The 17269-nt window shown below is 40.3% G+C and overlaps 1 long non-coding RNA gene across 4 annotated transcripts in view; it reads right to left on the reverse strand.

The window, feature by feature from the left end:
* The window catches only part of LOC139829156 (uncharacterized), a 295027-nt gene extending 277819 nt beyond the window's left edge, over positions 1-17208 (reverse strand). For all 4 annotated transcript variants that reach the window (XR_011741510.1, XR_011741508.1, XR_011741512.1 and 1 more), the window contains exon 1: positions 16680-17208. This is a non-coding gene — a long non-coding RNA (uncharacterized lncRNA). The remainder of the gene's footprint in view (positions 1-16679) is intronic.
* Between the last annotated feature and the right edge of the window lie 61 nt (positions 17209-17269).

Consider the following 17269-nt stretch of genomic DNA (forward strand, 5'->3'; position numbering starts at 1 on the left):
AAGATTAGCCAGTTTGAAATATTAATCTATAGATATGAAAAGCATTTTTCCCTCATAAACCAAGCTCCATTGTGAAGCTGATGGCCAGAAGTACTCTGGGGCTTTTCAAGCAAGTGCCAAGAGACTACTGCTACAAAGATAAGTCGTTCAATAGGAATACAATTATTCAATTCACCAAAAGCAGGGGATTAAAATTGATGTTAATTAGGATAAATATTAAGAAAGTATTAAAGCATTATTAAAAGACAAACCAAACAACAAAAGAGTTGCTGAATATTACCAATGCTACACATACTACTTTGCAGTAATACTCTGTGTTACATACAGTGCTTAGAAGATCCATAATTGTGCAGTGGCTGCCAGTAGTAGCCTGGTGCATTTATTCATACTTAACCCTATGTATTTTCATTACTTCGATGCATACCATTATAACTCAAATGCTACCAAAACATGGGATTAGAAATAATCTAGTATTTCCTATTTTAGATTTAAAACTCCATGGCTGAATGTTACCTGTGAGGCAGGTGACTCTACTTAAAGACAGAACAAAGCACAGCACAAACATTCCTGAACCCGCTGTGTTTCCCAGTCATCCATTTATCTGTTCCTTTGCCAACACACGTGTATTCTGAATAAGGCACTGAAAGTGTAATCCTGAATTCCCTGCTAGTCTACATGGGAGACCTGACTGCAGGAGGAGTCAAATGTCAGACTTAGGGCAGAGAGAATTCAAATTAAAATGCCTAGAAGACCTGCAGGTAAATCGTTTTAATATGAAGGCTCTTGTTTTAGCACGCACTATTATGAGTATGTTCTTTTGGATTCTAAAGTACTCTAACCAATGTTCAAGGGTTTTTAAGAACATCATTATATACCTTTGTAACAGGATTATGAACCTTTCCAGTGGGGTCGTTTAGTAACGCTTCACAGGCTAAAAGGTTAGATCAGGACATATGTTCCAAATCTCTTTAAAATATTTCAAAATCAGAAGCCCTGCCCAATATACATTGCCACATTCACAGCACTAGCATTCTCTGTGAATTTTAGCCATATCTCCATATCTTTTATATATATATATATACACATACACATATGTTACTGTTCTCCCTCCCCACTGTTTTCCTATGATGAAGGCATCTGCACAACTTTACCCAAAAATATTTAAATAAAATTAAAATAAAGCCACAAAAAATAAAGCTACCTATACTAAAGATTGAACTAATTAGTTTAACTTCATTTAGTAAGCAGCAGTGTTGAAGGATTTAAAAAAAAAACCCTTAAGTTATGCCTCTACGGTAGTTTTGTAACTATCCCGTATGAGGAGTTTTCCTTTCATTCCAGGAACAAGAAAAATCAAAGCCGAATCAAGAGGGGTTTTACAGATTTGTAAAAGCATCTTACAGTTGCATCTTCCATTTTCTAAATTTGTGTAGAGTGGGTCACTCAATATTTTGCACAGGTAAGTTTATTTAGTGTTCAGGTATAGATATGTGGAGACTAACTGATAATATGAGTTCTCAAATGAAGTTGATATTGCACTTACTGAAGACAATGTTAGCGATACTGTGTTTTATAAGATAAGTAAATTCAGGAACTAATAACACACAAACGTAACTCCCAAGTCCAGAAATCAAATGTGTGCTTGGTTTAAACTGAAAGCTTTACATTGAACTAAGAATATTTACGCAGTCTATTAAACACTGAAAAAAGGCCAAAAGTTTTATAAAAAATAGAATTATCAAGCCTGGACTGTCACTTCTACATTCTAGAACTCATGATCTATGTGAGAGACTGGAAGAAGGTGGGTGCTCTTAACATTATTCCAGATAATCTTCAAAATAATCTGTATTTCAAACAGCTTTTGACTGTTCAGCAATATCATAAATGATTAAGTAAAGATATAAAAGGTTAATGAGTTGCAATAATTTTAAATCCAGTTTTCAATATCCTCTAACAGAAAGGCTCAGAGTAGTTGGCAATACAACATTGCAGGAAGGATCTATATCTGGTTCTCTAAATATTGACATGAGCATTCTATTAAGAGTCCCATACGAGGAAAATGCTTTCCAATTTTATCTTTTCCATTCCTTAACTGCACACATTCCAACAGAAAAATTCCCTCTCAATAATGTTCACCACTTCCCAATACAAAAATAGAGATTTACATACAACTGAGGACCCATTAAAAGGCAAAGCAAAATAACTGAATGAAGTCTCATTTCCTTTGCAATTCCGTACTAACTAAGGACAAATTTGGGAGGTTAATCAAGTATTCCCATCGGTATCAAACAACACATGAAAAAAGAATTGCCTCAGATGTATGTGAAGTGCTGGGGTGCAGCAATCAGAACTGAGTCGACATGGCAGCACAGCTGAATGTTGGATGAGCCAAAAGGAAAAATCAGGGATGTTTTCAATTGCTTCTCTTAGGGGAAACAGCCCTTTGGCACCCGTGTGAGCCTGCGGGCTGGCCGAGCAGAGACTCTTCTGCACGGGGCTACATGAAGCTTAGGCTCAAATAAAATTTCTTCTTTTTTCGATGTTTTGTACTGAGAGGAAGGATGAGCAGGTTTATACACAGGGTGTGCAAAAAGCTTTCTAGTCAACACGGGTGTCCTGGGAGGTGTCAGGAACACCAGGGCAGCTCCGAGAGCAAAGGTATGTCTGACACGCAGCTCCTGCGGATGCCTGAGCAAGAGTGAAAGCACAAGCACCGCACAGTGGGTCTTCCTGAGCTTAGGTCTTGGTATTTCATGGCTTTGGGTGTTTTATAACACCACCACTTTTTAAAAACCCACGCAAAAATCTTACATCCTGTCATGGAGGCACCCCGAGGTTAGTTTAAGGGACAACAGGATCCAAAACAAACTTTTATTTGGTAAAAAAAGTACAGCAGATTTACTGGTGGAAGATGGGGTTTTAGCACTCCAAAGTGACTTGAATACAGGTTCGGATATCAGTTGAGTAAATTATGAAGGGGCAGCAACTAATGCAACAGGAGGTCCACAGAGTGCATGCACGTGGCTTCACCAAAACAATGCCGGAGCCGTCCCTGAGTCCGGGAAGAGTCCACACTTGCCTGAACACGGTGTGGGGTTATTTCAAAGGGATACACGTACTCGTAGTGAGTACGGAAAGTGTACACTCGCGATTCTGCGAGGGTAAATTTATAATACACTCGCAATCCTGCGAGGAGAAATACACGTGCAAATGTGCACGGAATATTACACGTGCTTATGTGGAAGCACGGGAGGAGAATATACTCGCGATTCTGTGAGGATTAATTTATAAACATGTTCATATTGAGCACAGAGAGTACGCATGCAAATGTGCACGGAAAGTATAAATCCACGTGCAAATGTGCACGGAAAGCAGATACACTGGCAATCCTGCGAGGGTTAATTTACTCCCACCCGTGGCGCAAGGCAAGCGGAGTCTCCGTCCCGGGGGGGCAGTGGCTCCTGGCGGCAGCGGCTCAGCTCGGAACTCCAAGAGATCCACGCAAGGGGCGGAGTCTCGACGAGAATCCCGTTTTATAGCCTGATCAGATCTGACTGTGGGCATTCCAGAAGCTTCTCTGCACCCCCACACTGGCTGTGGGTGCCCGTGAAGCCTCCAAACATCCCCACACAGGCCGTGGGCGCCCAGCGGCTCCCTGGCCCCTCGGTGCTCCCTTCTCCTAACGGCCCTGGCCAGGGGCTCTGGGGCCAAACAGAAGCAGCTGTCAGCCTCAAACAGCAGAGAGAGAGGGAGATGTGTCTGCTCCTTCCACAGGAAAGGAAGGGAGGGGGAGAGAGGGGAGTTTGCATTCTGCCACACATCCACTGTCCTCAAATTGAAAAGGGGGCTAGGAAGTTGAAGGAAGCAAGGCAAGAGGTCTGGAGCAGCAAAAAGGGGAGGTTACAAAGGGAGAGAATTCATGGGATAGGACTGCAAAGAAAGGAAGGCATTGGAGCAGCAGCAGCACTGGAAACAAAGGATGCAAAGGCACTCACAGCAGAGATTTGTTCCATCTCTCCACCATAGGACAGGACTGCGGGCTCTCTGGGATGGTAAGAGCCAGCATTAAGCACACATGCTGACAGCACGGGACGGGCACACTTCAACCTGTTGCAGCCTAGACAAGTGTTAAGAAAAAGGTACAGTGAAATGCAGAAAGAAAATCAGTTCAAGCTTCACTGGAGGTATTTTTAACTGTATGCATCTGAACGGGGTGTCAGACAATCCACCAGTGGATGTATCGCTCTAACCTCGCTCAGCCACGCAGCCCTAGGTAAGTATTGCCTGTTGTCTCTCTCCCCATATGTACGGCATTCTGAGAGGAGTCGCTTCCAGCAGTTGTTGGGTTTGGAACTAAAATGCTTTTTTGACAGGGTGGAGGGGAATGAGAAGTTCTGTGAAAAAACTCCAGAGGGGAGATGGTGGTTGATAACAGCACAAAGAAAGATGGGAGGGCAGACTTGGTACATTAAGAGTGTGTCAAAGAAGGCACAGCAGAAGTAATAACACCCATAATGAGCTATTAATGCTACTGAAATGGTACCATTCGTTTGTTAAAATCAATATGCTTGACTGTAGACTTTCTTGTCAGTCTATATGTTTTGAATATATGCAATTCACAACTCAGCAGTAAATTACTGCAATTAACTGATTCTTTAGGATCCATGGGAGCAGCACGTGCACATCTCACGGCAGAGCCTAGAATTCAACTCCAAGTTCTTGTCTGAAATGTTTGTGCAAAGTGAGTGGCAGTATACGTGTCACTGCAAGGCTTGGAAAAGTATGTTGAGCTCATTTCTTAACAAACACCTCAAGCATCAAGTCACCATTTTCATATACCAAATACAGACATTAAATGAAAATCTTAGCTTACATGTAGAATGTTTTTCATGCTGTTCCTTTTTAGTTTTAGTAGCACATCCACTGTGAAACTAGCACCATTCCATCTGTGAAACGATACGGAGTCAGACATTTTACCTCACAACAAATCTGCGTAGCTCAATACTTTTTGGCTGCATGAGTACAAAAGAACTCGACACAAAACAAACTGCAAATAATCAGATGTAAGACACAACTGTCTAGAAGAAAGCTACATCCCTTCTTTCGTTACGAGAAACCAGACATCAAGTGTCAATAGAGGTTGGCAAGGGAAGAGAGGACAAGATATAGGAACGACGGAAACTAAGAGAGGTTCACAGTACAAGACCTGCCAAATAATCCACTATATTAAATTTGACAAAGTGTGAGAAGAGTCAAGACAGACATTTCTTTCTGATGCAGAACTCCAATAGTTTCTATGCATGACACAAGCTCTTCTGGTTTTCTTTTCATAACTTCCCAGTGAACTACTGGGCACTTGCCAGTGCTGAATTAACTGACAAATTAAGATTGCTCTTCTTCTTTGCAAAAGTTACTGTGCAGAACAATTAATTGTTACTACATTACTACAGTATAATTTAGAAAATGATACATATATAGTAGACATAATGGAGAATTCTGTCATAACTAGGAAATCCTGTGAATAGGTCATTCGAGGCAGCACAGAACCGGACCCAATCTACTTATCAGTACTCACTTTTTATGTCACAGTGGAGTCTGAACATCCCAAACAGTGCTCGATCCGCTTCTGCTAGTCAGTGCACAGACACAAAATAAAGGATTTTACAGATGTCACCTGACAAGCCATTACTATGACACTACTCATTCCATTTGACTCCACTCTGAGGAACAGCAGAATTAAGCGTGTCCACAGATCCCAACCGCTCGCAGCTCAAACTGTGCTCTGTTTGCTTGAAGACAGGGCCTCGTGAGCAGAAATGGCTGTTGCACTCGTACGTGTCCCATTAAGCTACAGACGTGGTGAGATAATAGTGGTATTTTTTTTAATTGCCAAATTACTCTCTATGGTTTTTGGAAACACAGTAAACATGATTAAGACAGCCACTCCCTTCTCCCCAAACCTCAACAAATCCCCCTTACAGCTCCTTAATAGAGTTAGAACTTGGACTATTCATCTGGTAAATATAAAAACTCTTGGAAAAACTGAAACAATGAGAAAGCTGTTCCATGCATATTCAAATAGTTGTAATTGCTATGGAAACCATCTCTAGTAATTCAGTCTTTGTCTCAAAGCGTCAGAGGCAAATCATGATACAATGACAGCAAAATAAAATGTAATACTGCCTGAGACTTCAAAGCTCAACATTCAAGAGAAAATTAAACCACTGTGTAGGAAAAGCCTTCATGTCCTTTCATCTTCCAGCTTCTTTCTGGAGTATATTTATGTGGATGAGCTCTTTGGTATTATTTTCTGCCTGGGCTTCCCAAATAGCTACTAAAGTAGCACTGAGAGCTGGCAGAATAGCTATAGTTATTGTAAAAAGAGGATATTGTTTATTAGTCTATTGTTTGAGTAATCATAATTTTAAGCACCCTTCACTACTAGAAATTTTGGGAAACCTGAGAATATGCAACTCTATTCAAGCAATGCCATTCATTTGCAGGCTCCAAGAAGACAGATAATAGGGTCAAAGAGGGAAACGAGGTCAAGAATTCAGAGATCACCAAAGACAGCAATTAGCTATAATGTAAATACAGGTAAGTAAAATAAGAAGGTAGTATATGTAGACTGAAAAAACCCCAATTATTTTAGAATATTATATGCCTTGCTTTCATGCCTTGTAAATGAAATATTCTCCATTTATTTTATTGTATTTGTACCACACGAACGTGTTAATGGGTGGCTCAGAACATTTGCAACATGTGTCTCGTTTCCCTACAGCAGTCTGCCTGCTCATACACCCCAGGTGAGCTCACACTGTTCCGAACCAACCTCAACACCTATTTCTGTACCACTTCACAAATTCATTTGCCGAATAAAATCAGTAAATGCAGTACGCATATACCTACTTCTCCGAATTATGTTGAAGCACCAGTAACTTCTTCTTTCTAGGTACAAAATTTCCAGAAAGAATCCCATGTCAAATATTACTTGAGAAGTGCACTGAATTTCAAACACTTGCCACTTGCTTCTCTTTTTTCAGGTACATCCCAGCCCATTGCACTCTCATAAAACAAAAGTCCCCAAACACTTCCATTTACGCAAGGCTTTGGTTTTATAAGCAACAACTTATGCTTTCTAAAAAGTTACTTTATTTAGTTTTACAGTTTAACATTAACCCACCGACTTTTTTTCACAAACGTGAACTGGCAGAATGTGAACCTTCCAGATAATTGTGTCACGAGATCATGACCTTTTTTCAGAGCTCTTGTCAGATATAAAGCCAGATTTATCGTACCAAACCACGTTCCGGATTTTGGGGAGAAAAAGTGACCAAAATATCCAGCAAGTTACACACACCGTTAAACACATTTGTGCACAAAACAAAATAGTGTTTGGTTCTTAAAACTATTTCAGAAAACACTTGTTCATAAAACATTGTAAAATGTAACACCAATATAGCAAGGATATTGATTTTGCTTCTCTAAAATCCTTCACTAGGTTTTCATTGTCAAAGTTAGCAAACTAATGTATAAAAAATGGGACTGATCAAAATGTCTAAAAGGAAAGAAACATGTAGTGTTTACTCTTTTTAGACTAACAGAAAAATAAAACAAAGTTTTGCTTCTGGCACAGACTGTTCACTGAGATTAATAAAAATAACTTTTTCATCCAGATTAATACATTTAAGTAAAGCCTCCTACAGAAGGAAAAAAAAAATCAGACTGAAGCCATCACAGGGAATGCACAGAGAACAGTGGCTGGGATTACAGCATGGAATTCTGCATAGCAGAGGAAAACACCCAGGAAACCGGGAGTTAGAGAGGGGAAGGAAGCCATGGAGAACCTTGGCGAATGAGTCAGTGTATCTGGAGATCACTAGAAGCACGTCTCTGTCTGCATACAACTTATTTTGAATCAAACCCAAGTTTCAGAAAATCACCACATTGCAGCACCCCAAAAGACAAACAAAAAATTACACCTTGTGTGCACTTCTATCAAAGAACAAAATGTAGTTATTAACTTGATTTTGCACCAGCAGTAGGATTAGTTTCCCACTTTATCTGACATATTGTCCACACACCTGGATTTGAGAATTCAGGGCTTTCCTTCTCAGGGATGTGCCCCAGCCCTCTACAAACTGCTTGAACAAAACTTTGCGGAGCTTTAGTTCTGTCTGCTTTATATTACACAGAATCACAGAATCACAGAATGGACTGGGTTGGAAAAGCCCTCAGAGCTCATCCAGTCCAACCCTTGGTCCAACTCCAGTCCATTGACCAGATCATGGCACTCAGTGCCATGGCCAATCTCAGTTTACAAACCTCCAGGGCCGGTGAGTCCAGCACCTCCCTGGGCAGCCATTCCAATGCTGACCACTCTCTCTGCACAGAATTGCTTTCTAATCTCCAGCCTCAGTTTCCCCTGGCAGAGTTGAAGCCCATGGCCCCTTGTCCTATTGCTGACTGCCTGGGAGAAGAGCCCAATCCCCCCTGGCTAGAACTGCCCTTCAGGTCGTTCTAGAGAGTGCTGAGCTCACCTCTAAGCCTCCTCTTCTCCAGACTGAACAAGCCCAGCTCCCTCAGCCTCTCCCCATAGGTCTTGTGTTCAAGCCCCTTCCCCAGTCTTGTTGCTCTTCTCTGGACCCGCTCCAGCACTTCAATCTCTTTCCTGATCTGAGGGCCCAGAACTGAACACAATATTTCAGTAGTGGCCTCCCCAACGCAGAGAACAGGGGAAGGATCACTGCCCTTGTCCTGCTGACCACGCTGGTTTGGATACAGGACAGGACACCATTGGCCTTCTTGGCCACCTGGGCACACTGTTGGCTCCTGTTGAGCTTCCTGTCCATCAGTCCCCCCAGGTCCCTTTCTGTCTGACTGCTCTCCAGCCACTCTGTGCACAGCCTGGAGCGCTGCAGGGGGCTGGAATACAGCCCTCCTGGAATACAAGGGGGCTATTTGGCTTCCTATCTCTGTCAACCACCTCCAGAGGCTGGTTGTCCTGAGGGCCACCTGTCTTACTGGTAAAAACTGAGGCAAAGTAGGCATTAAGTACCTCAGCTTTCTGCTCATCTTTGTTAACTATATTTCCCTCAAAGTCCAACAGAGAACAGAGGTTTTCCTTGCCCCTCCTTTAGTTATTAACCTATTTAAAGAAGAACTTTTTATTATCCCTAACAGAATTGACCAAAGTAACTTCAAATTGCATTATGCTTATGCTGCAGGTTTAAACTGCATTTCTATAAAGAATCATCTACTCCACACCTCTTCAATATCTATATTATCGTTACTTACATGGACTCTCACATGTTTAGAATTCTGATCGCTTTCCAGGCTGGAAAAAGGTTTAAGTCTTTTTTCAAGTCTCAGATATGATGAGACTTTTTTATTTGTATAATTCCTCATTAACATACAAAGATATTATCTCTAAAACAACGTACTAGTTTTCTTAGCAGGAAAATAATTAAATGATTGGGACATCTATAGGCCTCACACTTTCAAGGACCTAAGAAAATGTTCAACAGTCAGATGAGATTTTTGAGTGTTATATTTGTACAACATTTTATCTGAGTAACCTACAAACTCCCTGCAAACATCCACTGCAGGATAAAATGCAGCACACGAAGTTTAAAAGTAAGGAGTAAGTAAGGAGCTCAGTAAAGACAATTTACTATTCAGGTCTAAAATAGGAAGCCAGCTTCAGTCTTAACTATGAAATGATTATTGCTGCTTCATAATTAGAGGTTCCCTACAGGCTCGGAAGAATGAAAGCCAACAGTTTTCTCTCTACTTTAAATTGAGTTTTAAATATCATTAAAAATAGAACAGATCACACATTCGTAACACTATCTTACTAAGACAGAAATCTGAGAGGTGTGATAATTTGGTACGTATCTATTAATAATTTTTCAGATAGAGTTAATGAAAGTAAAAAGAAGAAAAGACATTGATTTGAAGCGCACATAAAGATGTAGATTGCAATTTTGATTTTTGTATTGTGTGATAAATCCTACGAAATTCACTTGAGCTTATAAATGCTCCAAAGATGTTCCAGATACTATTTTCTAAAGAGAAGTTTAGTTTTCTTGAGGTGTTTCTGGGAAATACGACACAGCCAAACTGGGATGCAAAAGCCAACAATCACTGAAATAAAGAGGAGAGAAATGATCACAATCCCGGAACTGTTTCCTTTGGGATAACATAACACTGATGGCAGGTGGCATTATTTCTCACTTTTAACTACCCAAAATGAAAACATTCTAGGAAAACAGTGACATCATACTATAGAGCTTCTATACATTGTATTTTCACTCAGACACACGGTTTTTCTTTCCTACAGGCAGTTAACAGAATGGCACTCACCGAATGGCAGCTATGCAGATGGCCATTTTATTTGCCCACAAGTCCTGTTCTACCTAGTGTAGCAGAAACAGGGATGAGCCTTTTTCTTTGTTCAGAAATCTAAATCTCCCTGCCTAGAAAACTGTTATCTAAAGTAAGACGCCATTTTCCTGGCTTTCTTGAACAGTCACACCCACACGGTGCATTGCAGGAGGGTTGATACCGCTGGGCAAGGCACGAATCCACGGGGTGAATTTCAGAAGATCGAGCCTGAAAGGTCAGTCCCGATTTCCTGGGCTTGGTTGCTGTCCATGTCTGGATAGCACCGGGTTCTAGTAACTGTGGATCCTGACAGCTCATTTTTAACCCTCCAATTCCCCTGAACGCATCTGCTGGTTCAGGAAGCACATCAACAGAATGCTATGTAACCGTGTAAAACTGCTGCCCTTGCTGCCTTTGCTGTATGTATTCTATAAAGAAATGCTTAGAGGAATAAAAAGTTCCATATATCAGGAAAGTTTGCTTCATGTTAACTTTATGTTTTCATTAGAAGTTGAGGAAAAGTTACAGAGGTATGATTCTGTCTTGTAGAGAAAATCAGAATATCCTTCAGGGAAGAATCTGCAGTTGCCTTCAATTATTAAAGGGTTAAGTAAATTATAACCAATGTGATCATACATTAGCAGCAATGTTCTGTTTCAATAATAGGCTACAAGCACTCTAATTACAAATGTCTATCATGTAAAACAATATTAATACCACTTCTACAATTTTCAAATGAATATGAAAAGGTTTTTAATTGTCATGTTAGTACACTGCTTTGCTAAACCACTTTTGTATTGGGGAAACAGCAAATTTGATAAAACACCACAGGAAAAACATTTGTATAAAACCAATACTTGGTACTAACTTTTAAGATAACAATATTTTACCAGTGAAATGTAGAAAGAGTCAAAATATTGTCCCTTGTCTGTTTTACCCTCAGGATACTGCTGCAGCAATGGTTTTGCTCTATACTTTATCCAATGTTATCTTGTTCCCTTGCATAGCAAACACTGGTTTGGAATACAGCATTACAAACAATGACTAAATCTGGTTTACCTACAAAAGCAAATACGCTTCAGAAAGAAAAGCACATCACTCCTCCCGACATGGGCTGATGAGAACAACAGGCTGAGGTGCGAATTACGTCCTTACCAGCCTGTTTTCTTGGTGCCTGCAGAGCACACTCTTCAGAACGCTGCATCAATCTTATCCTAAAGGTTTTTCTCTACAAGATCTTGTGCAAGCTCTTTGGAAAAGTAACAACTTGATAGAATATTTCGTTCATGAGCAAGCGGAATCTATATTTCTGTAAAACACCAGTTCTAATCCCTAAATTTTATAACTCTTCTATTGGACTCAGAAGGATAAATAAATACTCATTGACCTACATGTTCCAGCAACTCATGTCACATATCTGCAGTTCAGATGAACAATTTTTAAGTAATAACATTGCAAGACCATTTATTTTCACAAATATACTTCTAGTAGCACTCTGAACGTGATGTTTTTCATCAGCCACTTAGGGTCAAAACCCACCAAATCTTAAACTAAAATTGCAACACCAGATTTGCATTGTCACTGCAATACAACCCATCCGCATGGGCCACAACGGCACAAATGTTTACGCCTATGTAATACTGCCTGTAGACATCCATGCTGAAAAACTCCCCATCGCAGCATCAACTGCTCCTTCTTTTGTTAACAACAATGTGGTTAATTTGTAAAAGAACCACTAGCAAATGGACAGCTAAACATCTCTGAGTACGATCACATCCCTTAGAAATGTATGATAGACTTGCACATAAGTAACATAATAAACCACTTCACTTATCTGTCATTTTTATATATTACTACAATTAAGAAACCTCATTGTATGCCATGACTTTTACATCTAGAAACTATTAAAGTGGAATACTTTACAGTCACTAAGACATACAAGTAGAGGGAGGAAAAAAAACAAAATCAAGGTTGTTCAGGGTACATAAGGACAAACTGTACATAGCTTTAAATGTTTAAATGCAGATTTTTAATTGTGGAGAGAAAGCCACCATAGAAATCACTGACAGCTGCTTAAGTTTACTTAAGATTCCAAGTTTACTTCAGATCGAGCACACCGATGACACTTGCAGTCGTACCTGCGGGGACAGGCGGGTGGAGGGTCAGGAACTGCGGGTCTCGTGCCCGCTCAGTCCCATCGTCAGAACACAGCCCACATCTGCTCTTAACTGGAGCTCATTTGTAGCCCAGCAAATGGATATTGTGTTGAATTTTTACAATAGCTTCCTTAAAAAAGAATAATTCGGTTTTCCTTTACAGGGGAAATATTCTTCAACCTGTGAAGAATGTTCTATATGTAGACTGGAGAAAAATCTATTTTGGCCAATTGCAAATTACAGAAAGTGCCCATTTCAGAACCAAATATTCTAAGAGCATGAACAGATGTGGCTACAAGATAGTTTATAATAAATTTCCAATTCATGGAACATGTTTTTTCAATTTCCAATTAATCTTTACACCTGCAGATAAATATTAGTATTTGTATTTTTGTTCTTTTTTTAGAAAGGCAGTTTGTCCTTATTAAAAAAATATATATATATATATACTTGGGAACCTGGATAATAAAACTACACACTAACTCAGACAATTTTCTTTCAGTAGTCTTACCCTCCAACAGGTCTTTGTTTTTACTAAATGTGTAACAAAATATAAATCTATACCTACGATATAATGATATAGGTAACTCTAATAACAGCACCACAGATGTTAAAGTTTCATCAGCTAATGAGTTTTGGAACTAGGATGTTGATAAATCTAATTGGAGATAATTAATCAAAATGTATAAAGGATTTGATATCAATGTAGTAGATTTTATTCATTAAAAATTAGCTCTGTAGGAAACCTCAAAATGTGGCTATTTTTAGGTCATTTCAAAGAAATTGGCCCTAGTCTTCTAGCTGGCTGACACAAGTGAGCTTTAGAGCATCCTGTAAATCAGTCAGAGGCTTTTTGCTGTAGACAATGGGGCTGATTAGGCTAAAATCCAAACTACAAACCAGGCCAAAAAACCCACAGCTGAAAATATTGAGTTTTACTTAAATACAAAGATAGGATGGAAGACAAAATAATATGTTGATGCTTTAGAAATAATATAAAACAAGTTTTGCATAAGTTATCTAAAGGTTGGTTTTCTTCTCAGAGGGAGTCCTCCCCAGATCTTTACGTTATCAGTAACAAAAGTTTATTAATATGACAGCCAAGAACTGGTTTTCAGAAAAGGCTGTTGTCATTACACAAATGGGCCGATCAATGACTTAGTCGTGGTTTCTTTCTCTTTTCTCTTCCCTAATAATGGATAATAAATTGTCAAAAATAATTTTTTAAAGAAATGAGTTGTCAAAAGAGCAGATCCATATTAGTGTGGGTGATCCAAATAATGAGTGAATCAAATAATAATCCCACAGTGATTGGTTCTATCGCACAATCGTACAATGAATCCACCTTGCATATAGTGTTGATATGATGAAGGCAGTAGGTCTGTTAATGCATTTTTAAAACATGTCAGTAAATGTCTTTCTTGGGCAGCTGATCATGGGCTGTACTGACCATCTCACACAATCTGTCAGTTGGAAAGTGGCCTGAAATTTGTGTTTGTTTACAGTTTTATGTGAAATGACACTCTTAAAGTTACTCAAAATGTTTATTATGTATTTATAGAAAATACGTTTTAAACCGCTCAAAATAAAAGCAAGCCTTCATTGTTCAATATAGAAATGTATCAGCATGTGCTCCCCTGAATATCATTCTTCTGGCTTATTATTCCAGACCTTAAAATTACATATTATACCTAGTTTTTAAACAAATTTTATTTGACCTGTTTCTTGTTGTTTTATGAATACATTTAAAATATTACCCTAATATTTTGCAAGAAAAAATACAGAAAAAGGAACTGCAAGATTTAGGTCTAAATTCTGCTCTTCTAAGGTAACAAATGACAGCCCTCTACTGGTTAATAAATTTATAAGCACAAGGAGTACATTTCACAACAATTTTACATTGATACTATCTTTAGTCAAAGTAAAAAAATATAAAAACACATACACTATAAAATAAAATCAGACTACAGGATGCCTCAAATACTGTATTTGGACCATTAGGAAGAACATTATTTCTAATTCATGTAGGAAACAGTAAGTCAAGAAAGTGGCTGTTCCTAAATTACATGGACAATGCTACGGAATCCTGTAATTCTTTGAATGAAGAGGCAGCCTTATTGGACTAGAGCTTTCCACACCGTATCCAAAACAGTAATAAATGTTAATTCTAATCATCATGTTATTATGTAATAATTTATTTTGGTTAGTAAAATGACCTGCAGGCCACAAAAATGAAATATTGGCCAGGTAAAAATACTGGTTTTCTGATGTTTTATGGTGGGGTGTCCAACTCATTTTCACCAGGTCCACATCAGCCTCGTAGTTGCCTTCAAAGGGCTGAATGTAATTTTAGGACTGTACAAATGTAACTGTAAATGAGTTGGACACCCCTGTTTTATGGTCTAAAATAAGTTTTAAGTGCAAATGTAAAAGAGTTCAGTAGCAGCCAACCAAAAATGAGAACCACAGTACGGTATTTGGTACAACAGTTGGCAATAGGATCCAATTTGCAAAGAAAAAACTGTTCAGCTATCGGCATAAAATTTCAGAAATATGGCACATGCATTAGCAAAATCAAGAATAGTTACAATATTTTATTAATTTCTGACAGTTTAAAAATACTCCTTTCTACTTTTCTCCGAGTCCTTTTATTGCATATTAAAATGCAAATATATATGTTATTAAATAATTTCAAATTTTCCTATATTAAAAGATTCTATAGCATAATCCTGACCCTGTGGCAAATTTACAAATGCACTGTAAAGTGCATCTTCATTAATGGTGTCAACTTGAATAAATATGCAAGAAAGAGAACATGTTAGCAGCTCTACAATTGATTTTCCCTCACTTAGAAAAATCAAAAGAAAACAAGCCAACAAAACACACCACCACACTGCACACTGCAAGCGCCAATACGTGGCAATGTGAAACAGAGAAATGAGAGTGTTCATTTGAGTGTGTCTCACTGCCCTGATGATGGCATTTTACTAGAAGAAGATGATATTGGGAATTAATACCCGGTATAAATAAGAGATTTGGAGCATGTTCCACACGTTCACATGCTGGAAGCAGCAGCCGTGCTGTCCCTCTGCCACTGACCCTCACAAAGCCGCCGTTCTCCCCTCTCTGCAGCAGAGGTGATTCCGACCCGGCCCAAACTCCGTCCATCTCATAATCATAGAACCATTTGGGTTGGAAGAGACCCTCAGGATCACCGAGTCCAACCATAACCCAACTCCGGCACTGACCCACGTCCCTGAGAACCTCATCTAAACACCTTTTAAACCCCTCCACGGATGGTGACTCCAGCACTGCCCTGGGCAGCCCATTCAGTGCCAAACAGCCCTTTTGTGAAGAATTTTCTACTAATATCCAATCTGAAGCTCTCCTGGCACAACTTAAGGCCGTTTCCTCTTGTCCCGTCACTTGACCTATCTCCCTGCAGTGAGCCCAGAAAAACTGTTCACAAGAGGGGCTGGAGATGGGGTAACTGAGCAGTGTCAGTCACTCAGCCGGTTCTGCAGCCGCTCTGGGTCTCCTGTGGCACAAACGGCCCGTTCCGGGACACTGAACCGTGAGGTACCAGCAAACACTGTGGTACCAGCACCCTGGGTGAGGAATATAGGCTGAAGTTCAGTCAAGCTTGGTTTTGTTGCTTAAGAAATGCAACTAATTAGTAACAAAGAATTTATAATAAAGAGAAGAGAAAAAGCTCCCATATCTCGTGTTCACGTTTGCACTGTGCACACACACACACACAAGAGGGACAGGGGGCTGCATTTGCCCCAACATGAGCACCTGTGGGGAGGTTGGATGTCGCGATTGAGATGGACAAACAACACACACCAAGTTCTTCCAAGATGCAAGTAGTAGATGCCATTTATCGCCACAAGTGCGTTTTTATACAGTTTCCCCAATTCACGTGTCTCTTCACTATTGGTTACAAGTTACAGCAGTAACATCTCATTGGCTCATTTTGCTATCATCAATGTCACTCTTCTACTCCCTTCTCTCTCACGGGTTGTATGGGAATATAGCGGAAGAATGGCGAGGAGGTTGGTTAAATGTAAATACGCTCAAGTGACTTGCAGCTGTCTGTAGAAAAAGCACATACATCACGCTAATTGTTTTACTGACCTTGTGTGCTTGATGAGTAGAACCTCTGTGTTAGATAACAGGTCTGTGAGAAACTCCAGGCAGCTTATCACCATGTCCGGGATTCCTGCTTTGTTGTGAGAAAGAGCAGGAGGCTGCGCTTGCTTGAAGCCTTGAAATGCAGGCGAGCTCAGCAGGCCCCGGGACCTTCTACCAGGGCTGAATTGCTGCAGCGCCCGCATCCCCACTGGTGTCACCTCTGCATGGGAGCTCAGGTGCTACTTCGGAGACCCCCAGTAGAGAGGTGACTAAAATAAAACTTGCTCTTTGCAAATGCATTCGTGGCCTCCGGCTCTTCTTGCGACGTGCCTGCGCGTGTGTTCACACGGGTACATCCCTTCTTTCTCACGGGTACACCTTCATATCTTCAAGGCTGATCTCTGTTCCCACACCCTCCGCCAGGGAACCCGCGGCCCCGCCGTGGTTTGCACAGCTGGGGGCAGAGAGGTCCCGCTCGCCCGTCACTGTCCCGGCGGTTCCGTGTCTCCCTCGCCCGCCCCCGCAGCTCCGCCTCACGCTCCTCGCGCTCGAGGCGGGAAAACTCGCCACGCGCGCCGCTGGAGGACCGCGCC

Source organism: Patagioenas fasciata, chromosome 15 (genome assembly GCF_037038585.1).
Source record: "Patagioenas fasciata isolate bPatFas1 chromosome 15, bPatFas1.hap1, whole genome shotgun sequence".
Taxonomy (NCBI): Eukaryota; Metazoa; Chordata; class Aves; order Columbiformes; family Columbidae; genus Patagioenas; species Patagioenas fasciata.